The 25586-nt window shown below is 33.9% G+C and overlaps 1 protein-coding gene and 1 long non-coding RNA gene across 4 annotated transcripts in view; one reads left to right on the top strand and one right to left on the bottom strand.

Annotated features, from left to right (window-relative positions):
* LOC127554387 (uncharacterized) overlaps window positions 1-22669 on the bottom strand; it is a 184839-nt gene extending 162170 nt beyond the window's left edge. Inside the window, exon 1 of the long non-coding RNA XR_007951967.1 lies at window positions 22565-22669. This is a non-coding gene — a long non-coding RNA (uncharacterized LOC127554387). The remainder of the gene's footprint in view (window positions 1-22564) is intronic.
* Window positions 22670-23557: 888 nt separating this feature from the next.
* The window catches only part of ORC4 (origin recognition complex subunit 4), a 78704-nt gene continuing 76675 nt past the window's right edge, over window positions 23558-25586 (top strand). For 2 of the 3 annotated variants that reach the window (XM_051985832.1, XM_051985831.1), the window contains exon 1: window positions 23558-23806. The gene's annotated coding sequence lies outside the window, so the exon portion shown is untranslated. Of the gene's footprint in view, window positions 23807-24027; window positions 24108-25586 lie in introns of those variants that run through there. The other variant, XM_051985833.1, reaches the window with a different exon arrangement.

Raw genomic sequence — 25586 nt, 5'->3', positions numbered from 1 at the left:
TTATTACAAAGCATTTTTACCTTCAAACTGGTTAAGTATATCTATTATGATATGACATTTCACTTTTAAAAAATGAGACAATAAAATATTTAGGTAAATAAAATTTAGTCTTTGCTAAAGTTACAAATGAATATGTATATATGTATGTATGTACATATGTATATTAACTTTTAGAAAGTAACTGCAACTTTTTAAAAGCTGAAGTTGCATCCTCTTATTAAACTACCAAAATGAATGATTTTGAGAAATAGATTGTTGAGAAATAGAAAGTTTAGAGACTTTACATTCAAATAATCAAGCTTTTAAATTATTATATAACTCATCAATATTTACTACAGCTTGCAAAGATGGTGATGAAGTTAAAACATGCCCACATGAAAATTTGACATTGCCATTCAAACTCACTTCATTTGTAGCATATTAAGTAATCACTTCACTGTCAGAACAAATTTGCCACTTCAGTCTCATCTTTGTTAACTCTGAAAAATATAGGCATATTATTATAGAAATTGAAAATATCCAGTAATGTCTATTGTTTTGCCTACCCTATCTCCACTACTTACAGGATTTTACATTCCATGACAGAGTCAGTAAAATCCTAGCCCTCTTCTCTATTTTATAGTCTTTCCCCTGGCAATCTCATTCACTGCCATTGCATCGAATACTTTCTTTATGAAAATGACACTGAAATATATGTCTCTAGTACTGAATTCTCTTTTCATTTCCAAACTTAGATCTCCCAACTACCTACAGATGGATTATGTATTATACATGGACACATCACTTCAAAGAAAGTATAATGAGAAGCAATTTTATCTTTTACCTAAAAGCCCTCTTTTTTGATAATTTTGATGTTCAAACCTTGGTTGTTATCCTAAACTCTTCCTTATGTCATGTTATCTCTTAATATCTTTTTGAAAACCTTTAGTGGCTCCCTATTGCCTACAGAATAAATAGCAACTTTTTCAAAACCAATATTTAAGGCCCACTAGCTTTTACCCTTATTACCTCCCTTTTATTTTTTATGTTCACACCAAACAAACTACATTTTGCTTCCCAAACAGGTTTTGGACCTTTCCTGACCTCTGTACGTTGGGTCACACTATATTTCCCCATTTCTGTCACTTTCTCAATGCTCCTCTTCATAGGTAAGCCCAACTCAAAGGTCACTATAGTAAGTCATTCTTAAAATCCCCTCATAGAAATGTAATTTTTCCCTGTTACCTAACACTTTATTTGCATCTTCCTAAAACAAATATTAGGCAACACATTTATTATATATAGCTATGTTAGTATCCTTTCAGCCTATAAGAGGATAAGCTTGATAACTTTTCACATCCTTAATCAGCACAGGAATCTAGGAACACAAAAATTCAAGAAGCAAGGGAATGAAGAATGAATAGTTAAAATACACATACTAGTATCTACAACTTATATTTATAGGGTTGTGTACCACTTAAGAAAACTTGATATGTTAAAATTTTTAACACAAACATTACTGGCTTTCATATAGATTTTTAAAAATGTACTTGCTGTTTGTCATATTTACATGCTTGCCATAAACTGACACAATAATTTTGTGGAAGGGTCTAGAAATCATAACTGATAACCAATGCCTTAAAAAATTAAGATTACCTCGGAGATTTTTTCCAATTCAATGATTCTAAAGTGGGAAAGGAATGACATTTTCAGTAGTTTAGTGCTTAAAAGTGTTTAACTCCAAAATATACAATTTACTAATCCTTTTTTGTAGAGGGTCACAGTCAGTGGGGAAACTCTGGGTAAGGTATAAGACAGACCCTTCAGCACAGAGAGAACCTGCTGACAATGTCTGGTTTGGCTCCCCATTTCCCCCAAGGGCTCTTGGCCTTCCAGAGGAGTCATGGGGCTGTGTTGTGACTGAAACAGGGTGATAGCAGGTGGAAGAGTGATACCAGGTAGCAAACTACGTATGATAGCAAGTTGTTTATGTGGTCCTACGTATCAGAGTTGTTTTTGTTACATTATATGAAAGGGAAATTTCTTGAAATAAATAGACTCCATTTTTCCACCATCCTCGGAAATCCTACCTCATCACTTCTCCACTAGGAAGTATTTGAGTTTAATCACCCCAGCATGGGGCCTCTAGAAAGCACGGTATGTTTTGTCACCCCCAACTTGGGGACTCTCGAAAGCAGGACACAACTTCTTTTCACTTGTGGAATTACAGAACTAGCATTTCTGACATTATTTTTCAATTTCTAACAAAAATACAAATAAGTCACGCTTTTCTACACACTAGAATGCTGCTCTCTCAGCAGGCAAATATCCTAGGCCAAGTACACTACCTATGTTAACTTCTCTGATCTAATATTTATTCAATACTATCTTCTTTCATCACATACAAAATTCTGAAAGACTTTTCCTATTGCCTTTTCTCTTTCATAGTTCACAGGTGAGACCACCAAAGACAAACTTATTCTCTTAAGTGTATACATAAAGATTTGCCCCTCTCTACTCTCCTACCCCTTACCTACTTTGAAGCATTCATTTGCTACAGGAAAATTTTTGCCATCTCTTTTACTCCCTTTGTTCCAACAATAAACCTAAAAAAAATATTTTAATTATTCTTTAGGAATAAAGCAGTCCTAGTGATATACCTGCAACATGTAAAATTCAAAGTTTTGTCAAAGAAACAAAAAAAAAAGGTCCAAGATTTAAAATGAGCAATAAAAATTATTTCCTGCCCAATTTAAAGTGATTCTTGTATCAAAAAAATTTCATTAAATACCATTTATATTGCAACCACTGTTAAGTTTTTGTTTTGTTACTAGTGCATAAGGTTTTTGTTCTTTTACTACGATTACTTCTATTATGTACTCACTATTTTTGCACTGTCTTAAGAGCATCTTTTAAAACATGATTTCTATATGAATATAATATTTCATTCAAACAATAAATATGCAAATTAAGTTTTAAAACAAAAGTCATTTGTATGTTGGAGATAATGAGAACTAATATTTTTCCTGTTGGTGATGATGGGTACTGCTTTTATACACATACATACATGCACACATACACACAATGTACCAATTCTTAGTAACATTCTTAAGACATTAGTGAAATATGAGTAAAGAACTAAGAATTGATGGCCTTTATTCCATTTCATTAAAGTCATTTGTACTTTTGGTATAAATTTAAAGACATTACCCTTGTACAACTTTCTATCAAAATACCTCTTAAAACATATATGATCACCCCACACTCTACTCCCTGTAATGGTCCCGAACTCTTGTACTTGAAACAAGGATTCTTACAAGGTGTTAAGTTAGTGGAATTGATGAGACAATGATTATCTAGTTTAGCCTGGTGATTAATAGTTCTCTAAGTTCAGTATTATTGATTTACTCTTACAACAAATAATGGTTCCCTAGTGATATAATGATTGGTTTATACTACATATACTGCATATAAACTGGGTCAAACTCAGACAGGAACAGACTCAGAGAAGACAGAGGGCTAGAGGCTGGAGCACAAGCTCTCGGACTGAGACAGACTTTTAGACAGAGACCATGGTGGTGGTCCTCCCACCTCCCCCACAGAAACAAAGACATATTTTGGAGGACCTCAAGAAAGTTGACCCCGGGCCCCAGGCAAGGAAACTAGACTGTGAAGGAGATAATAAAGAATTTGGACTTTATCTATTTATGCTACAACTACCCCCATCAAAAAAAAAAAAAAAAAAAAAAGTTCAAATCTTAGAGAAAAAAAGTATATATTTAATCTTCTACATACTTATATTGATACTTATACTTAAATGGTACTTGAAAATCTGCAAGTTACTTTATGCAGAACTATCATTTGATGTTTATAAATCTGTAACAGAAGTAATACAAGTTATTATCCTTCTTACAGAAGAAATTGTGTGGCTGGGAGTACATATTTGGTTAGTATCAGTGGCAAGGCACAATTCTTCATCATTTTCTTTTCCATTTAATAAGAAAAACCGGTTTGAATGTAGTCTCTGATATATGCTATCTATAAGATTTCGAGCAACTTCTGGATGTAGGAAAATCAGATTCTTATATTTCTAATATTATATTATAATATAATATGTAATACATTATATTATATTTTTGCTTATACACAATGATACAAAATTTACCTTAAGCACTATAGGAAATTAATTAGGAAAAATAATAAAGACAGTAATTCCAAAATAAGTGGAATAAACTTTGATTTAGGCACAGTTCCCTGTTCAGAATATAAAATGAAAATATCTGTTACTGAGCCTCAGTAATAGCCCATACTTTGTACCAGGTACTAATTAAACTTAAAAGGAAAAACAGCACTTCCTAATTATTTTTATAGTTTAAATTGGCTTTAGATATTTTAAAGAAGTTTTATAAGGCTATTTTAAAAATGAACTTTTTGTTTAGCCTTATGATCTATATTTTCCTATTTCTATTTGTAAGCATTTAAAGCTTTATGTCCAAACAGAACTCATACTTTTCTCCCAATCCCTATATCTTATAAATTTCTTTATTACCTTAGTGTCATCCAAACTTCTTACTTCTCCAACATATCAATTCATATTGATTCAACATATTCAATATATCAACATAATCAATTACCACATCATGTCATTTCTATTTTTACAATATTTCTCACATATATATCCCTCCTTCTCAACTCAAATGTTGTGAGAACAAAGGAGGTCAGCAGTACCAAATTTTAAACTATACTACTGACCAGTAACCACCAAAATTATTTAGTTCTGGTTTTAAAGATAACAATGTCTATGGAAGAGATCAGGTGTTTTAACAGAAGAAAATGAACATAGAAGCACACTAAGTGAGTGATACATGCAAAGACCCAAGCTATAGAGTTAAAGTCTTATTAGGAGGAGGAAGGAGGAATGGAGGGAACTTCCGGGGAAACTGCAAAGAAGTCTGACAGAAACCAAATAGAGTTCAACAAATCATAACATGTATATAAAAAAAAGTTCAACATGAATACATAACAGGCATAAAAAGTCAATCATATCATAAACAAATCCTAAGAACAAAGGAAGAAATTACCTTTTCAGATGTGTATAGGGGAAAAATCCATGACCATGCCAGTTATTGAGGATTATATAGTAGAAAACAGACAATTTTCACTATATAAAATTTAAAAGTTTTCACACACACACACACACACACACACACACAAAATCTAATGCGGCTAAAATTAGAAGGGAAACAGTTGGGGGAGGGAAGAGCTTTGCAGATTTCTTTGATAAAGGTTTCATTTCTTACAACTATAAGAAAGTGACTCAAATTTTTAAGAAATTCATTCCCCAAAAGACAAATAGTGAAAACACAGTGAAGCAGTTTAAAAAGGATGAAATCCAAACTATCAACAGGCATGAACCAAAAAAACAAAAAAAACAAAAACTCAAAATCACTAATAATTAGAAAAGAACAAATTAAAATCACTGCACCTTTTCCTCAGATTGGCAAAGATAACTTAAAAATGAAAATGACCATTGCTGGAGAGGCTGTGGTAAAATAAGCATATTAATCCACCACTGATAGAGCTCTGACTTCATCCAGCCATTCTGGAAAGCAATATGCCTTCAAAGTCACTAAAGTGAGATTGATCCAGATATACCATTATTATTAATCTATACCTCAAAGACAACAAATGAAATGAAAAAGGATCCATGTATATAAAAATATTTATAGCAGCTCTTTTTGGGGTAGCAAAGAGCTGGAAACTAAAGAGGTACCCAATGAACAAATTATGGTCTGGAATATTAGTGATAAAATGACAAAAGGGACATTTTCAGAGAAACCTGGACAGATTTGAGAACTGTTCCGGAATGAAGTGAGCAGAATCAGGAGAATAATTTATTCAGTAACAATAACATTAGAAAGACAATTATTTTAAAAAATTTAAGGATTCTGACCAATGCAATAACCACAATTGCAGAGTAGCTATTAATTGTATCTTAACAAACAGTCCCTTATAAAAGGGCAATGGTCCCAATGCAGAATAAGACATACATTTTTTGGATATGGCAAATGTATTTTTCTGTTTATTTCTCTGTTTTCACTCCATTTCTCTTCTTCTACTCTGCTTGGTTTTAGCTTTAAGGAACAAGATGCCCCATCCAGAATACTCCTCTATCTCATCTGATCTCATTACCACACTGCTTAAGTAAAGGCTTGACTGAGACCATCCTCTTCAGCCTACCCCATCCTCTGACTGGAAGGGTTAAAGATACACTAGGGGAAGATACTGGACTTTCAGTTTATTCTACTCTATCTGCTGCTCTGCCTGATGTCAACTTCATGGAACAAAATGCTTCCATGCTGGTACCCCCTCTCCCTTTCGATTTTCTTGCCTCCCTTGCACATATGTTGTCTTCCTTCCCCAGTGAGAGTCTAAGTTCTTAATAGGGGCAGGGACTACCTCTCTTTTTATTCATTGTGTCCCCAGCTTTTAGCACAGTGTTTGGTCATAAACAGGTACTTTAATAGATGTTTTTATTAGATTTGTTACAAGAGTTTTGTTGTTTTCTTCTTATTTCAAGAAAAGGGGGAGAATGAGAAGACTATAGAAACAAGGTCTCCAACAAACTAAAAAAAAAAAAAAAAAAAAAAGTTTAACAGAAAGGTCCAAAGGAATTACAAACTAAATTAATTTAAAATATGCTGAAATTACAGACTTTAATGTACAATTTTCTACTATTCTACAACTAATATAGATAGGCTATTTTATTTGGTGTCTGTTAGAAAGAGAATACAAATGGGGAAAAATTTAAGAAATAATCAAGGCTAGCTTTGTAAAAAAAAGGGGGGGAAGTTTTTTAAGGTACAACTAATAGTCAACGCAATAGAAGTGATGAATTTTGATGTGATTAATGAAAAATCAGGGAATGTATGTCAACGAACTCAGTGACAAAGCATGAAAAACAAGTGATCACAGCAAAAGAAGGGCATATATTAAAAGTTTTTTCCAAGATATAAAAATATGTAACTTTTTTCAATATATTTATTTTACTTTATCCAAAGTAACTTACATAGCACAATACATAATAGTTTATAGTAAAAGTTGCAAAGGCTAAGAAAAATTAGAACTAAGAAAATGTTAGGACATTTAACATTGAACCTATGAGAAATCAGCTCCAATAAAAAAGTGGGGATAGAAAACATTAAAAATCATTGTGCCAGGAATGAATAATGGAGAAATGGAAAGTCTAAACAATTCTTCCTAGGAGTTTGGTAGTCACAGTAAAGGGGCCTATAATGATAATAGCTAAAAGTTAAAGCAGAGTCAAGTGACGGTTTTCTTTAAGTATAAATTAAGCATAGACAATGGGAGAGTAGCTAGGAGAAAGAGAAACTGAAGATGCAGGAGAATTTTCAATGAGAGAAGCTCCTAGAGAAGACAGAGAATGATGGGATCAGGAGCACACAGATTAACTATGGCAGAAAAGGCAGAAGAAAATGGAGAAATGGAAGGGTTGACAAGATTTAAAGTAAAGGAGAAGAGGTTATGGACTTAACTACTCTGATCAATACAATGATCCAAGACAGCTCTGAAGGACTCATGAGTACATAATGAAGTATAATGGTTTTTCATTTTCATTTTCTTTTTTGGGCAACATGGCTAATATGGAAACATAATGTATGATTTCATATGCATAACTGATATCATATTACTTGCCATTTCAATGGAAAGAAGGCCTAGTGGGATGGAAAAAAATAAATTCAATCTTTAAAAAATGAATGCCAAAATGAATATGTACGCGTGTGTACACACACGTACACACACAATGTTTTCTTTTTTCTAAAATTTTGTACAAGATAGTTGAACAAAAGGAGCCACTTCTTTGACAGCTATACTTTCCTCCCTTTCTGGAAAATTAAGACATATGCCTGTCTCTAGTCCTGTAATGCTTAATATTTATTCAATTTAGTAAAAAGGAGAAAAGAGCTTATGACAGGCAGAATCAATTTTATCAATAAAATAAGAATTGTGATGATCTGCTACAAGACTAGAAAAGACTAGGATTTAAAGAGAGACAAAAAGGTTTGAAACAATTGCTGCAAGAAGCACAATTAATTGGGGAAAAATAAAAGGGCTGTCTTACATTTAAGGTCCAGTTAAGATTAAATGATCATATAATTTGCAGTGGATCAGATGTAATTTTCTCCAATAGCATTCAGTAGCTTTCAAATATAGACAACTCAAAATTCATAGCAAAACAGGAACAAGAAAAGGACAAGTAGCTCAAGGTAGAGGACATTCCACAGCTGAATTCATTACTTATCAAGCCTGGGAAGGAGGAAAGAAAGCCAGAGAACCAAGTAGAGCTTTGAGAGAAAAGGGAAGGTTGAAGAATGAAAAGGTACAGTAAGGATGAAGAATAAGTTTAAGAGGAGTGAGACAACAGGAAAGGTGCCAGAATACATAGAGATGATCAATGAAGGCAAGTTCAGACCTCATCACCTTGAGCTTTGTTTGGAGAGCACTTTGGGGTAATGAAAAATCTAATGTTGGACTATCTATGAGTTGCTAAAATGAAATAAATATGGAGATCTAGGAGTTGAGAGAGAGACAAATATGTCAACATATTTGAGGAGACATCAACATGAAATGTAAAGGAGTTTTCTACTCAGTAAATGATAATTTTAATCCACAGAGATTAGGGGACTAGGAGGTAGGAATTTGCTACTCAGAGAATAGGCTTATTATCAGTTTATTAGAGCAGAGAACAGTAGAGCTAAAAGCAATGGTGGCCTGGACAACTGTAAGCAAAGGCAGCCATGTAATGATAAACAACGCTAATCTTCTCACTCTAAGATGAGACTTTGGATGTGATGAAAGAGGGCAGAAGAACAGACACTAATAGCAATGAATTTTTAGTAAAGGAGGCTACTAATCCTGAGACACAGGCTTTTTTACTCAGCAGAAAGAAAAAATAAAATCCTTTGTTCAAAAATATTCAGTGGTTCTCTAATGTCTACTAAAGTTCAATTGCCTCTACCTAATATTCAAGACCCTCTCCATTTGGGAAGGCATTCTTCCTTTCTAGGTTTATTCCATGTTACAAAAAGTTTGGACATTCTACACTTGAGCCAACCTGAGCTCTTCTGCTTCTGAAGTGCTCTATGCCATCTAATAGTTCCATGCCTTTGTTCACATGTTCTCCATGCTTGGAATTTTTTTCCCTCCCCATTTGTGAGGCCTAATTCAAATACTACCTCCTGGAAGAAGCTGAACCTTTTCAGTTAGTTTTGACCTTTGCCCTCAGACCCCACACAGAACTTAGCTTTGCACCCTTTAAAGCACTTCAAAATCAAAATTAGCCTATGAACTCCTTGAAAGCAGTGTCTGGGACTTAATAAAATGCTTGTTGACTGACTGCTGACTGACACAATGGTATGTTATGGTTGTATCTGTGTTGGCTCCCAGCCTTGACTAGAAGGGCAGTGGAATAATGTTAGTTGAACTTGTTTATCTTCTTAATTACTAAGCACAAGAATTTGCACATGGAAATAGTTAATGTTTATTGTATAGTGGATTTTTCAGTACAGTACATGTTTACAATGTGTAACTATGGATAGCAAGGTTGTATCAGGGATAGAATGCTGGGCTTGGAGCCAAGAAGAGCTAAGTTCAAATTCTGCCTCAGCAATGTACTGTTATCCCAAATAAGTCATTTAAATGCTGGTAGCCTCAGAATGGTTCCTCATGTGTAAAATGGGCATAATATTAAGATGAGATATTTGCAAAGTCTTTTGCAAACTTTTAAGCTCTCTAGAAATTTTGGCTACTATTATTCTTATTTCTTTACTTTGTACCATTTTTGTAAAATATTGATAGCAGTAAAAAAGGAGACCCTAGATTCCTGACATACCCAAGGATATTTGCAGATTACACTGGCGTGATCTATTGGGTAGAAAACAGCAATAATAATAATAAATAATAAGCAGTTTTTAAAGGCTTTGCAAAATAATTTACATGTTATTTCATTTGATCCTTAAAATAACTTGATGAGATGGGTGCTATTATTATTTCCATTTTATAGATGAGTAAATAGACTGAGAATGGTTAAGTGACTTGGCCAAGGTAACACCACTAGTAAACGTCAGAGGCAGAAATGAATTTGGTTTTTCTTGACTCCAAAATTGATAGTTCTATCCACTATTTCACCTATTTGATCATTATAGATTGTCTTCAAGAGAAATTCAGTAAATCATGTCCTTAAGCAAAACATAATGATGTCAGTCAAATTTAAAATTAAGAACAAGAAGGGAGACTGCAAAAAGAAATTAATTATTTCCTATTCTCTTTAAATATAATTCAATGAATTATAATGTTATAATCATGAAAATTTATATTTCTAAAAGAACTGAAGGAAAAAAATCTGATAACATTTCTATTATCCATTCTGATGACTAATAAATTTTAATAAAATTATGCTGTTATTAATTGGATCAAATTTAAGCTTTTCATGTTGTTACACAATATTTTCATATAATCTATTTTGGTGAAAACTGAAAGCAGCTGGCTATTCTCTTTTGGAAAGGGTCTTCCTGTATTTAAAAATGTATTTAACTTTTCCTCAAACTTCACTAAAACTGAATAAACTATCAATTTAAATTTTCCTCTCAAACTTTATTTTCGTCTCTTTTAATAATATTTGTGACTCATCTTTAGTTATAATACCCAGAACGGGACATATGTCCATAGACATACATACATTATGTTAATGTCTGTTACCCTACTTTTAGACAGGTAGATGATAAAAGTGCCTAGACTACTAAAACTGGAGTAGGAAAGATATCAATTCTAATCTGATTTCAGACACTCATTTGCTGTGTGACCTTAGGGAACTTTTCCTTTTAGCCTCTGTTTCCTTAGCTATAAGATGGGGCCAATAATAGTATCTATCTCTATGATATTATATCAATACTAACTATAATTATCCACTTATTTTACATTATATAAATGCTATTATTTACATATTTAAACAATTCAAGAAAATATTTATTTCAAAATAATGACTAACTCCTTTTGTTTGATTGCATTTCAAATTAAATTATATATAACTATTTGTATTATATTTTTGAAGATGGGTTTTCTCCCCTCAAATTGACTGCCCTGAAAAATGACTAGTCTGTGGAAGATCTTAGAAAAGTGTTAAGTGCTAAAAAGTGTAAGATAATATCAGTAAATACTTTCCCCCTCTATTTCCTTACTTCCCAAATGAAATTTTATTTTATTTCAGATACATAAAATTTCTTTTATTTGAATTATTTTTTGTGCCCAATTCTTTAATTTCTATTGTCTAAATTCTGATGAACTCCAATGTCCTTTTAGCTTTTTAGAGTTAACTCCATACAATTTTTTTACTATTCTTTTGCTCAGGATATTTAAATTCTTATTTTTTTTACATTAAATACATGTTTATATGTTGTTTTAAAAACACTGTGCATTTTCCATGTCTATGTTCTCTCTCCTCAAAGAAAGATAATATCAAATTCAAATCCAAATCTTTTAAAAATTTGCTGCACACAATTGAAATGACTGTCACTGCAAATAAACCAAAGATGCTCTAGTTGTTCCTGTACTGATGGAAAACACAGTAAACAATACCCATAGTAAACAGAAACATCTAGAGGACTTAACTATTTATAGTGATTATGCACTACATATCCTGCATGACAATAGCAAACACATGCCTACCTATTTTATGCCAATAATCAAAGTTAATCAAATAAAGCTATTTTCTCATAGTTTTTTTCCATTTTTTCCCTCTCCTACATGATTTATGAGGAAATAGGTAAAAATAAATGAATGTACATTTTTTTGGGCACTCTTATGTGATTTTAATATATGAATAGGAGATACATGATAAGAAGTAAACATGAAGACACAATTTGACTTAGCTAAGTCAAAAAAATTTTTATAGTTAATATTTTCTAGCCCTTTCAGTCAATTATGTGATTAGATGTATCTTGCTGTATAAAATCATTTACAAAACTGCCTGTTCCATTTTCATATTTTACCAAAGATGCCCTTGTATACTATATATGTACACTTTGCATGTAATTATTCTCAAGATTTTACAGAGATGCGAAAAGTAGGTCTGGCAACAACAGTTAATGGATATTTTCTTCATTATCTTTTTGGGGGTTAACGACTCCCATAATTGTTTTAAACTATGTTGTCCTACTCTTTTAGATATTTTGAGAACTGATAAATCCTCAACTTGCTTAACTCATATTACTTTCAGCACAGTGTACTCGAATTTCGTCTAGGTGTTCTTCCTATCCTTTTATTTAGTAATTTTTTTTCCTCAAGCAATATGTTAACATATTCCTTAAAAAAAAAAAAGTCATATTATCAATATTCTACTGGTAATACTATATTGAACAGCTTCAACTCATCGAAGACAATTCTCTAAAGAATTAAAATTGTGGGTTACCCAAAAGGCAGTGCAGAGGCCCATGACAGGTTGTAGGAAGATCCAACCAAGAGAAATGTATAACTAGACAATAAAGTGGTCCAGGCACAGAGTAGGAACAAGAGATGGTTAGTTGGTGGAGAGCACACATGTTTATCTAATAGCTGTGTAATATCCTCACCCTACCACTTTTCCCCCTATCAAAATTGAATCCCTGTTTCTTTCTATGAAGCCACAGACAAGAATCACAGACAGACTGACAAGGTGTGGACAAACTGTAATCTACATCACTAAAAGGATTATCAACATTGATGGGACCAAATTCAATGATGTATTGAAAAAGCATTGGTTATAAACATACCATCAAGGATAATATGATCAAATATAAATAGCAAGGTCAGGACACACTTAGGCTCCAATTCCATCTGATACTTATCATATCTCTGTGACAATGACCAAAACGCTCTAAACTTCTTTCTGCATTCACAATATGATAATAACATGCAGGGTATCTACCTAATAGATTTCCTTAGGATAAAATGAGATATAATAAAGGCATTTTGTAAACCTTTAAGTCATTAGACAAATAGGCTTTCACTTTGTAAGACTGACCCTCTTGATTCTTGACAAAGCCATGCTGACTTTTTGGCCAACACTATAGCTTGTTTAAAGTGATGATAATCACTTTTGACATGTATCTAGTGCTTTTAAGGTCTAGATAGTATGCTACAGAAGTGTGCGATATCATTTAATCTTTTTAACAACCCTGTGAGATACATACCATGGATATTACTATGCCCATTTTCAAGGTATATGTTAGGCTATGTTTTCTATGTATTATGAAGTCAGGCAGGACTGCAATTTGGAACAATACTCACTGTTCATGTTTTTCATGGTTCATTTCTAATCTTCATTCTCCAATATGATTCTTTATTTTTCAAAAAGTCTGCTCATGGCCCAGAGAAAATGGAGAGTTGTTTCAGTATTTAGAGCCTTGTAATCTGAATATATACCTTTTAAAAATAACCTTTTGCCAATTCTTCACCTATATTCCTTTTTTTTTTTTTAAATAATAGCTTTTTATTTTCAAAATACAGCATAGTTTTCAAGGATAATTTTCAACATTTGCTCTTACCAAACCTTGTGTTCCAAATTTTTCTTTCTTCTTTCTCCCACTCCTCCCTTACCCCTCTCTTAGAAGCAAGTAATCCAATATAAGTTAAACATGTGCAATTCTTCTATACATATTTTCACATTTATTATGCTGCACAAGAAAAGTCAGGTCAAAAAGGGAAAAAAATTTTTAAGAAAAAAAGCAAATAAACAACAAAAAAGTTCATTTATATTTCAATGAAGTTTCTCCTATTTCCCAGAATACTTTTTGTATTTGTTTGTTGATATAAAATTTAATGAAAATCAACATGCCTAATATTTTATGTTGTTTAGTTGTTTTCAGTCATGTCTGATTCATGACCCCTTTTGAGGTTTTCTTGGCAGAGATATTGGAATAGTTTGCCATTTCTTTCTGCAGCAAATTTAATAGATGAGGCAAACAGTATTAAGTGATTTACTCAGGGTCAATAGCTAAAAAGTTTGGAAAATCTGAATTCAGGTCTTCCTGACTCTAGGTCCGGAGCTTCATCTATTGCGCCACCCAGCCACTCAATAGACATGTGTATATATGTGTGTATATATAGGCACATATATCTTTTATATGCAAAATAAATCACTTTTGAAAAAGTAAATCAAAATAAATGTTATTACATTAATGAATGAAATGTTATTTCATTAAAATTATGTTTTATTAATATTGTTATCATTAATATTAAAAAGTCAAATATAATTAATAGCAAATTCATCAATTGTTAATGGGAGAAAAAAAATTTGCCCATTAAATTCATTTATTGACTTATAACAAGCTTTTATGAAAGACAGAACTAGCCTTGAACATGGCACTGGTTCTTGACTTAAAAAATTTCTATTAAAATTCTACTTTTTATCCTCCTTTCTTGTATGACTCTGGGCAAATGAATGCTCCTGGGCCTCAGTCTCCTCATCTGTAAAATGGATATCAGATTATATGGCCACTAAAGTTCCTTATAGCTCTAGATTAATGATATTATAATCAATAAACAAGCAACAGAAAAGTATTAGACACTGGCTTTAAAAATCTTTTGAGCCAATTTACCAACTAAAAAACATAGAACTCACAACATCAGTAGCACCAGTCCCCAAAATGCACAGCAAATATAAATTCAAACCTATTATTACACATGGCTAGAAAAACCTGTTTTTCTTTCCATACACACAACATTCTTAAATAGACTAAAGTTCTTAAAAGTAACAATTGTTGCTGTATTCTGAAATGTGATATTGTAGTGTATTTTTCAAACTGCAAATCAAAATCAATAATCAAGAATATAATATAAGCTTATCAATGTCAAATCTATTAAACAGTAATTTTGATTTCAGTAACTAAAGCGGTCATGTTACTTTCTGATTAATAAATTATTATTATTTTTAAAAACACTATTAATTATGGGTCAATTCTGCCTATATTTTGTTAAAACACAAGCCTCTGATTTAGAATTCTCTGAAATTAGTTTGAGCTTAAATACAAAAGGTAAAAACAATATAGAAAAAATATTTGTTAGGCAGTGGCAAAGTTGGAAAAATCCTGCATCTATGCATAAAAAAACCCTATTATTTTTGACAATTAGCTGTAGCTTTGTGAACATCCTGATATATCATAAACTGAAGGCTACAGCTTTAATTGAAGTTTGAACATTACAAACAGTTACATGTCTGGCTCTGGCCTGTATTCTAATACCATCAGCAGAACAAGGATGGGAAGCATAAACAAACCTTTTAACTAGATTACAATCTCAAAAATGGCTACCAAACCCTTCAGCAAAAATTCCTATTTAACAAATCTTAACAAAGGGAAAAGTATTCTGAAAATAATTCAAAAATAACAAATCCTAGAATGATTGCAGTATAGATTTCAATGCCATTTAATGTTCTTTGTGATAATCTTTTAATTTTATAAATAATAAAAAAAATTATTCTTACATAACACCCTTACAATCCGTTTGTCACAAAAAGCTCAGCAATTTTCAAATTATATTTCCTTTCCGCCATAATATAAAATACTTATTCAACTCTACTTAACATGTTTATTAATATTATGCATCTAACAAGTTAAACTTATTATCAGATTAGCAGACTCATCAAGGTAGATATGATCTATTAATCTTTATGGGAACCAAAAGAATAAATACAATGGTATAGGTTTCTAATTGAAATGGCAGCCCTGTTATTATTGTTAAAATAAAATGTTAGGTTAAGAAATGTTTGCAACATAGGACCATCTATTAATACCTGTTACTAGTAGAAAATCATTGGTGCACTTTAGAGAAAAGCGAGGTAAGGACAGGTATACACATCTATCAACTAGTCTGTTCAAGGGAAGAGAATAATTTAAAAAATAATAGTAAGAGGTTAAAGTTTTCCCTCTGTTACATTCACCTTTTGATCTGGTACATCAATATCACTTACTCTTTTGTGAAAGAATGTTATTCACAAAATTATTTAATATTTGTTTTTCTGATTCTTACACTGCTTTAATTAGACTCCACTTATCAAAAGGGCTTGTATATATGCAAGAGACCACAGAATTTACCACCACTGCAAATAACTACAAATTCATGAAATAGGGGTATTTGAACAATTAATTTCTAGAATTATTCAGGATTAATTTTTAAAGCTTTTTTGTTTCGGCCTTATTCTTTTTTTTTTTTTTTTTTTTTAATAATTCAACTTGTTATTTTCAGTATGACTATACCTATATAGATGACAAAATAACAACAACAATAAAACCAAACTTGGTCCTTAAGGACAAGTGGAAAAATAGATTCTTTTCTATTATATTATTACTTTAGGGATGTTTGCTTATTTTTTATGAACTGTATATTTTCCTCTCTTTTTTATTTTTATTTTTTTTGTTATGCTCCCTATAGAGGAGAAAAGGACATATTTGGAAATAAAGGTAATATAAATATAAACTATAACAATAAAAATTAAAAATGTTGGATTTGGAATTTTTTTAGTGTAATCTTATGTTTAATAGTATTTATAGAATTTTATAGCTGAGAATCTCCTCACAGAATTCACTACAAACTGTACTTGGCAAAATAAAATACAAATCAATACAACAGTTATTTAATCAGTGTCTCTTATAAGCAAGACACTGGGCTGGGTTCAGGAGAAATGAAAATAAAAACAAAACATTCCCTTCCCTCAAACAACTTACATTCTACACAAACTATCTTAATAAACACTTTAAGAGTTTTAGAGAGAGATTTATGTTTTATAATTTAAAAGGCTGCAAAACCATTGGGTCACCACTATCAATTAGTTTTAATAACATAATAGTAAAGTTGTAGGAGATTTGGCCCAAGCTTGTTTGAAAGTCCATTGTTTATCTTCTTGTGATTTATCTCTCTCCCCTCCCCCCACCACAGAGGTGGAAAAGTCCAGTTTTAGTTGTGTGTTCTAGTTAGCTGGGTTAATATGAACACTTAGTGAATAAGTCAAAGATTGCTTTCCAAACACTATAGTCACTCCAAGATAATAACTTTTTTTCCTGCAAAGAAGAAGGAATAGAAACATCAGAAGAAATAGAAAGAAGCTTTAAAGTTAATCCTATAGATACAATAGAACATTCAAAACGAAAACCAAGGCTATTAGACATTAAAACACATGCACACCTACTTAAGGCACTTCTTGGCCATTTTTAGCTTATTTTCTAAGAAGACAGTAAAGATTAAGTTGCTGCAATCAAAATCTCAAATGCTTTGTTTTTAAATAGGAAATACTGGATCAAATGTATAAGTGTTGTTGAAGGCCTGGTAATTTCTCTTAAGGCATAGTAAGAATATCTTCACTTCCATAAACAAGCAAATAAAAACAAATCAATTGTATTTTAGTCTGATATACTTTACAGAAAAAATATCATTTCTCACTATTATAAAGATATATTTTTTATTAGAGGTATTTGTTAATCATTACTAATTAAACTTTTATTAGTAAATTAAATGAGCAAATAAAAAGTATTTTTCTAAGGGTTAAAAATGAAAGTTTTAATAGTCTTAGGATTGTGCAATATGAAGTCACTTGAAAACAGAAGAATAGAGCAGATATTTACTTGTCTCCATAAAAGTACACAACTTATGCCTCAGATATTGTCCTCAAACAGGGAGTCTTGACCTTTTTAATATGGAAATCTTCAAAGGGCTGAAGCCTACTGACCCTTTCAAAAAGTAATGTTTCAGAATATGTGAAAGATAAGATACAGAAGATAACAAATGAAACCAATTATATTAAAATATAGTTATCAAAATAGTTTAAAAGTTTATGGACCCCAGGAGAAAACACTTCAAAAAGGAATACCATAAAAGGGAATAACATGAGTTTAATTCTTTTGTTATCTAATGGGCAATTCCACCAGAAGTATTAACCATGATATGGAATGGTATGACATTCTCTGTTTCTTGGGCATCCAACTATGGACTTATTATTAAATAATTTTCTTAAAGTTATATAAACACCATCATATAACCATTTTAAAGACCTTAGAACTGAAAAGCTTAGCTACCAATTCTAGCAGACATCCAATATGCTTTTATAAAAATTCCAAAATAGGGCATAGCACTACTTAATTAAATCATATTTAAGAAATGGTATATTGCCAGGTATTATATAAATAAAATCAGTAGAGGAAAAAAACCCAAAAGCAAAATACATAAGAATTTCATGAAAACAAAATGTTAAATCATTATGTGAAACAAACTGCTAACTATGACTTGATATCAGCAATTTCACTCCTGAGAAAAGTTTTGTAGTTTACTTTTTCAATTAAAAAAAAATCATTTTAAACCATTCTGGTATAGTATTTGTATAGTATAGTAAAAAATTATTAACATCATTGTGATTAGTTCTGGAGAACTAGAAATGAAAACCATAGAGACTATTTTCATTGTCCAAAGGGAACAATAAAAATACCCAGACTACTGTATTAAGTGGAAAATTCATTTAAAAATCATAGTATTTTAATAATATAGAGTAATACTCTTCTAAACACATGCTTTTTCCACTTAACAGCGTCTATCTAATTTATGTAAAAGACACATTATATAGAAACATGAAAGCATCATAGTCAATCATTATGAAAAAAATTTTTTCAGGTAAACATGCTATGCAATCCACTGGGTTTTCTGGCACACTTCAGCTATTTCCAACTGATGATTAGAAGTGGGTCTGCATATCCAATGCAAAATGTGAAGTTCATACTATAAGAAATGTCCACTTTATCTCCAAAAACAAACAAACAACAACAACAACAAAACCCTCTAGGGAGAAAAAGGACCTCTAAAATAACTGCTATTTTGCATAACTGGGGTAAGAGGTCTTATTACTCCCATGAACTATCATTGTATTCATCACCTTATAAAATTAAAGTCAATTGAATTAGTTCCAAATCAAAATTTTCTAGGACATTTTTTCCAAGTTGGATCAACAATCATTATCTATTAATATCCTATAATTTATTTAATAATTCTTTAAGGATATTTAATACTATTATTAAGATGGACAGTAGTCTTTCCTATGACAAGTAACAATAACTACTGTGTAATTTATATACATATTCCAACTGCTAAGAAAAGATTTGAAATGAGGAGGAGGAGAGAAAGACAAAGATCAGAAAATGAACTTATTATCTGAATAAAAATCTAGGGAGAAAGGAAGGGAGAAGCACACCTAAAGACATAGTATTTTAATTTTTGAGTTTTATAAGTTATTGCAAAAAGTCAGTTATAGATCTTTAATACAATGGTGGAAGGAAAACAGACTGCTTGATTAAAAGAGAGGGGCAAAGAGTAAATTTGGAAGGAAAATGAACTGATTCTTAAATGAAAGCGATAAACCCTTTGATTATTCAATTTATTAAGTAGACAATCTATGCCAAATTACTTAAATTAAGAGAGAAATGCACTGTTTACTGTATGACACATTAAGTTTTATTTCTGCTTTAACCTCATAGAAATTCTACATTTTCACATCTAATTTCTTGATTGTTTTGTAAAGATCAACCTTCCAAATGTAGTATTTGATAAAAATTGAAAGTTATACAAACTTAAATAAGGCAGTATGATCTTGTGTTAAGGTCATTTATTGAAAGTAAGTTGTAGTCCTGATTTAGCCATTAAATGCATTATGACCTTGGACCAGTTTACTCAATCATTCTGGGCCTTGGTGGATACATTTGTAAAATTGGAGCTGCATGGAGAAAAGTATAGAGGCTAAATTATAACCAAAGTCTGAGAGAGAGAGAGAGACAGAGAGACAGAGAAACAGAGAGAGAGAGAGAGAAAGAGAGAGAGAGAGAGAGAGAGAGAGAGAGAGAGAGAGAGAGAGAACGAGAGAGAGAGAGAGAGAGAGAGAGAGAGAGAGAGAGAGAGAGAGAGAGAATGAGAGAGCGAGCGAGCACGATATTGAAAGAAATGGTTTTTGAGTCAGAAATCTTGGATTTGAGTCCTATTAGTTACATGACTTTAGTTATGTGCATTAGTTTCTCTGCATCTCAGTTTCCTCATCTGTAAAATGGGGTTAATAATTTTAGTATTCTCTCACAATGCTGTGTGTAAAATTTTTGGTAAATCTTAAAGCACCACATAAATGCGTGACTAGTATTATATTTCAATGATACTAAAAGTACAACTACTTTTCCCTTAAACAGGATAAAAAGCACCACCAATAATATTGTCAACTATCAATCTGCTTCAATTTGGGAAGTTTGGAATAAACAGCTCACAAAGGGTTACTCAGATAGGAATCTACACAAAATACTGGGGGAGGTTTTCAGAGACCAAATCGAACAGGGAAAATAAAAGGTATTGTACTCAAGACACAAATTTAAGAAGTTTTACTTCGATGCCCACTGGGTAACTATTGTGAACCACCCCAGTTATCTACACAATTTTCTTCACTTTAAATTGATTTCTTCACTAAAGTGCCACCCCATGTCTCATAAGTTACAGGTTGCTCTGGTTCTTTCTAGAGGACAGAAAATCATAGCTGGACCTGAAGTGATATTGATGTTAGAGGAATAAACTTGAACATGGTACAGATTTCTGCTTACATATGAAATATAGTAAATAAAGAAAAGAGGACTAATTTGTAACAAGAGAACAGGAAATAGAATCATATGTTTATTTCAACAGCTTTTTTTGTTTGCATGTAAATGATTAATTTTGCACAAGTTGTTAATTACAATTTTACAGAGCAAGTTTCTGCACCTATATATGTCACATTAGAACACTAATATAATTTCCTTTGACTTAATAATCTTAAAAACACAAGATTAAAATTAAAACTTGCTAGTTGTATTTATTTCTCTAATCATTTATTCATAATATTTATGTTACATATCATTCTAGGTTTATTTTTCTCCTATCCTTTCCAAGCTGATCAAATTGCTGTTTTCATATTGCTAGTCTGATCACAAAATTGCTGCTTTACAGAAGAATATTTTTTGCTGACATAAATTATGGGATCAGAGATACCAATGCATTTACAAAGAAAGGATTTGTGTGTGTATATGTACATGTATATCCCTCTTCAAATAAAGGATAAAGAACATGCATGTATGAGAAACTGAATCCCATTTTCTAACTCAAGCCTTACCAAAAGGCCTACATACTAGCGTTCAGAAATATACTTTCTAGCATCTGAAATGAAAGCACTCACCCAATTTTAAGGAATATCAGTAAAGAAAGATTTTAAAAAAATATATATATATATGTGTATATATACAAAATGGTATTCTTTTAAATACAAATAATGGCTGAATAAGCTTTAAGCCTATATATACATTTGTTGTTTTTTGTCTGACACCATGACTCTTACACTTTGTGATTTCCTTGACTCTCAAAAGCATCTTTCAAAAATCTTTCTTTTATATGTAATAAGCAAATAGGTTCACTACCCCAAGAGATGAAAAATTCATTGCAATTTACAAGAGTAAATAAATAATTCAGTTAAAACTGAAAGTGATACTCAATCCAGCAAACTACTGATGGAAAAGCTTGGCTTTACTTGAAATCAAAATAACAAAAGTTTTCAAGTGGGGGTGACTTGTTTCTGCTAACTTAAAAAGAGTAGAATACACAACTTAATTACATAGTAGTTATAATTCAAGCCTTTCTCAAAACAAATTCCATCAGAAATGAATGTGGAAAAAGAAAACATAGGTATTATTCAAACTTTGCCTTTTGAGCATTAAAACTTTATATAGTGATATATGGACCCAATTAGCTAAAAAGTGAAGGATAAAAGATAACCCATGCCCTACCACTTCTTTTAGCAAATATCTTCAATGTTTTACAAGGGAAATTTATATCTCTGAGAAACAAAAAGAAATAAAAACTGAAATTTCAACCACAAAACCAAAAATACCAAGAAGTCTATTCCAAAACTGTAGTCAATATCCAAATTAGATACAGGGCCAAGAAGGGGAAAACACTCACGTCTATAAATGGGCAAAGTAGTTCTAATACAATCCATACTATGACATTTCCCCACTCAGAATCAAACCCAATGTGTTTTCCTGGGCAAAAAAAGAAAAAAAAAAGGTTCTGCAATTGAATTCTTTTTAAAGTGACAAATCTAAAAAGTCAGTTTCTCTCTCTCTCTCTCTCTCATTCCCTCCCTCCCTCAAAGCTCCATTGCAGGAAGGGGTTTCTTTTCTGTATTACCCCACTATAGCAAAGAGATACAATAATGTGCCAGATGAAGGGGAGAAATCACTTTTACAAACAACAAATAAAAATAAAAGTGTCTTTTCCTGACTAAACAAGAGGGAGATGGGCATCCCACCCCCCTCACACACTTTCTAGTCCATCCCCTTCTTCAGTCCCCCCCCCCATCTCCCAGCACCACCACCTACGCCCCCCACTTCACCCCCCGATCTCCACTGCGTATGTGGTTTGGTGCTACTGTTGCCCCGAAGTGAAAGTCAGAGCCAGAGGGAGGCAATGAACCCCCCACAGACACACTTACCTTTCCTGCCCCCCACTTTTGAGTCCCTTCCCTGGAGCTGTGGAGGATGACACAAAGGGTAATAAAGGGGGGGAGTGGAAGAGGAGGAGGAGAGGAGAAGAGGAGGAGGAGGAGGAGGAGGAGGAGAGGAGAAGGAGGAGTAGGAGGAGGAGGAGGAGGAGGAGGAGAAGGAGGAGAGGAGGAGAGCTGGGGGAAGTGGCTGCTCCTGGGTGTAGTGAGATGTCTCCAGCCAGGGCCAAGCAACAGCAGCAGCAGGAGCAGCAATAGCAGCAGCAGCTTTAGCAGCAGCAGCAGCAGCTTTAGCAGCAGCAGCAGCAGCAGCTTTAGCAGCAGCTTTAGCAGCAGCAGCAGCAGCAGAGAAGGGGCTGTGTTGCTAAGAGGCTTTTGGTCTCTTTCTCTCCTCCTCTCACGGCCAAAGAGAGAGGGGGTGGAGGGGGTTGAGGAGAGAGAAGGAGGGGGGCAGGAGTGGTAAGGGGGGGGTTAGAAGAAGAAGAAGAAACTCTCCTTCTCAGGCTCAATTCCCCTCTCTGAGCTCAGGGGTGGAGGGTGGGGGAAGGAACTCAATCGCCTCCCCCCCTTCGCAATTCAAGGTTGAAGTGGGGTAAAATGAGTGTTCTGTCCCTTTAAAAATAGAAATAAAAGGTGCCCCCCCTTAGCCTCTGCCTCTCTCTTCATCATCAGCTGCTGCTGCTGCTGGGGTCTCTCTGGTTTGGGGGGGAGGGGGGTTCTGTTAGAAGAGATGGGAGGTTCTCAATGCGCATGTCCCTCCCTGACGGGAGGCTGGTTGGTCGAGGGCAGAAGGAGGGGGAGGGGAGGAAATGAGATGGTTACCCAGAGGGCACCTCGGCGCCTATGACCCGGAAGGTGTTGGAGAGAAGGACGGGGGTGAGGGATAACGGGGGAAAGGGGCGGGGGACGGGAGGTGGGGAGAGATGAGGAGGAAGAGGAGGAGGAGGAGCAGAAGAAGGAAGAGGGTGAAGAAGGAGGAGGAGGAAGTTGAATTCCTCAGTTTACCCCTCCCACCTCCAGGAAGGCTGATGAGCGGAAGTGGGCGGGCAAGGAGTAGAGGCAATCACGTGTGATGAGAAAAAGGGGCGGGCAGTGAACTGGGAGGCTCTAGCGCGGAGCGGAGCATGCCGGGATTAATCGCGGGCTGGTCTTGACTAAAGCAGAGGCTAAGTCGTCTGGCTGCGGAGAAGCGGACGCCTCTTCCTCCTACGGACACGCTGTCTTTGCTCTCCGGTAAGTACTGAGATAACCGGCGAACACAATGAGTCTAGGCTGAAGGAGGGAAAGGAGCGAGGCATGCCCGATTCCACCGCCCTTCTGATGACTGGAGACCAGAGGAGGAAGGGAAAACGAGGAGGAGGGGGAACAGGGTGGCTCGCTAGGCCGGACGGACCTCGGCAGGACCAGCCAGCCCCCCACTTCCACCGCAGAGGCCTTCTCCCGCTGACTGTGGTGGAGGCTGCCATCGTCGCGGCTAAGCTGCGGCTCGTTGTGGCGAAAGAACTATGTTTTGAGAAGGAGATGATGGCCTCAGGTAAATGTCCTGAGGCGGGCAGAGGGGGTAGGGAATGGACCCCAAGGCCATCCTGGCTGAGGGAACGTAGCGTGAGGGAGAACTGTCTTGGAAGGACAGGCCGGGGAAACCTGATGCAGACGTATGCCTTTTACCCTAAGGTACTGCACTCCAAGTATTTATTCTCTGCGCCATTCCCTCGTTACCCTTGGTCGCCCCCACCGTCTCCATATGGTCCCCATTGGGGGAGGGTGCCTGGCGTTTTTCCCTTGGCCTGCTCAGCTCGTGGAACTCCTACTCCTACGTTTTCCCTTCTGAACTCAAGTATGAGACTGTGTAGCTATAATAACGAGAAATAATTGGAATTGAGATAGCGTTTTAAGGAAACCTAGGGATAGACTAGAAGGAAAGGATGATGTTCCCTCGACATCATGAAAATTTTAAGAAAATAAAATGTACATGTTGAGAACCCCCAAAAAAAAAAAAAAAAAGGCGAAAGGGGATTTGTTTCTGATGGTTTGATGTCTTTGGGTTTTACTTTAAATTTGTTTCCAGACTTAAATGCTGAAAATTTCGATGGGGAGGGAAGAGGAAGGATGCTGTTAAGTACTTGTTCCAAAGGTCACTTTTAATCTCTCCTAGAAGCTAATGTGGTTGAATAATCAGGGGAAGCTTCTTGTGCAAAATTGCGTAGTACTTTTTTTTTCTCCATTAAAAAAAATCATCTGATGGAGATATTTTTTTAAAAACCTTTAAGGATATTTATTTTCTAAAAGGTTAACATCACCATCACGGGAGTAATTTCTCCCAAAACAAAAAAAAAAAAATGTAATATGAAGTTTTTCTTGTGAAACAAAATCTTTTACGTGCATTTCAGCTGCCATTTAGTAGGAGTTCGTCTGTTCAGAGTTGGTGTTTTCCTATTTTTAATTCATCAAAACTTTAAATCATTAATACTCAAAGCTTACCCCTTTCTATAAATAAAAGTTTTTAGATTGAGTTATAACAAAGATTAGTTGATTTAAAGTGACCATCATATTATGAGAGTCATGTCTGAAGCAAAGAAAGTGTAGTGGTTCTTGAGTCCCTAGGCACTAAGGGAAGTTCCAGGATAAACCATTAGTAGAGAAAGGGGAATTAGGAAGCCCAGAAGAAAATGCTGCTTTGGATCCGAAATAAGATTGCTAGATAATCATGTCACAGGATTGATGCCTGTTGATTAGCTATGGATCTTGGACAGATTAATAAGTGAAGTATAGGTAGATGTCCATGACACTTTTTTTTTCTTGTTTGTTTACTGTTGAATTCCTTTGTAAAAACAGCAGCTTTTATTCTTTTGTTTTCCTGCAGAGCTAGTCCTTGACTTATAAAGGGATATTGTATGTTACTCTTTGTAGGTTTTGGCAGAGAAGCAGCATTCATTTTTTGTTCAAACATTTCCTCTTGTCTAGGTTCATGAAACAGTAATTGAATTGCAACATAATGGATCTCTAATGCCAT

The sequence above is a fragment of the Antechinus flavipes genome, chromosome 3 (assembly GCF_016432865.1).
Source record: "Antechinus flavipes isolate AdamAnt ecotype Samford, QLD, Australia chromosome 3, AdamAnt_v2, whole genome shotgun sequence".
Classification (NCBI taxonomy): domain Eukaryota; kingdom Metazoa; phylum Chordata; class Mammalia; order Dasyuromorphia; family Dasyuridae; genus Antechinus; species Antechinus flavipes.
The sequence above is the reverse complement of the archived record's forward strand: the minus strand, read 5'-3'. Positions and strand labels throughout refer to the sequence as shown.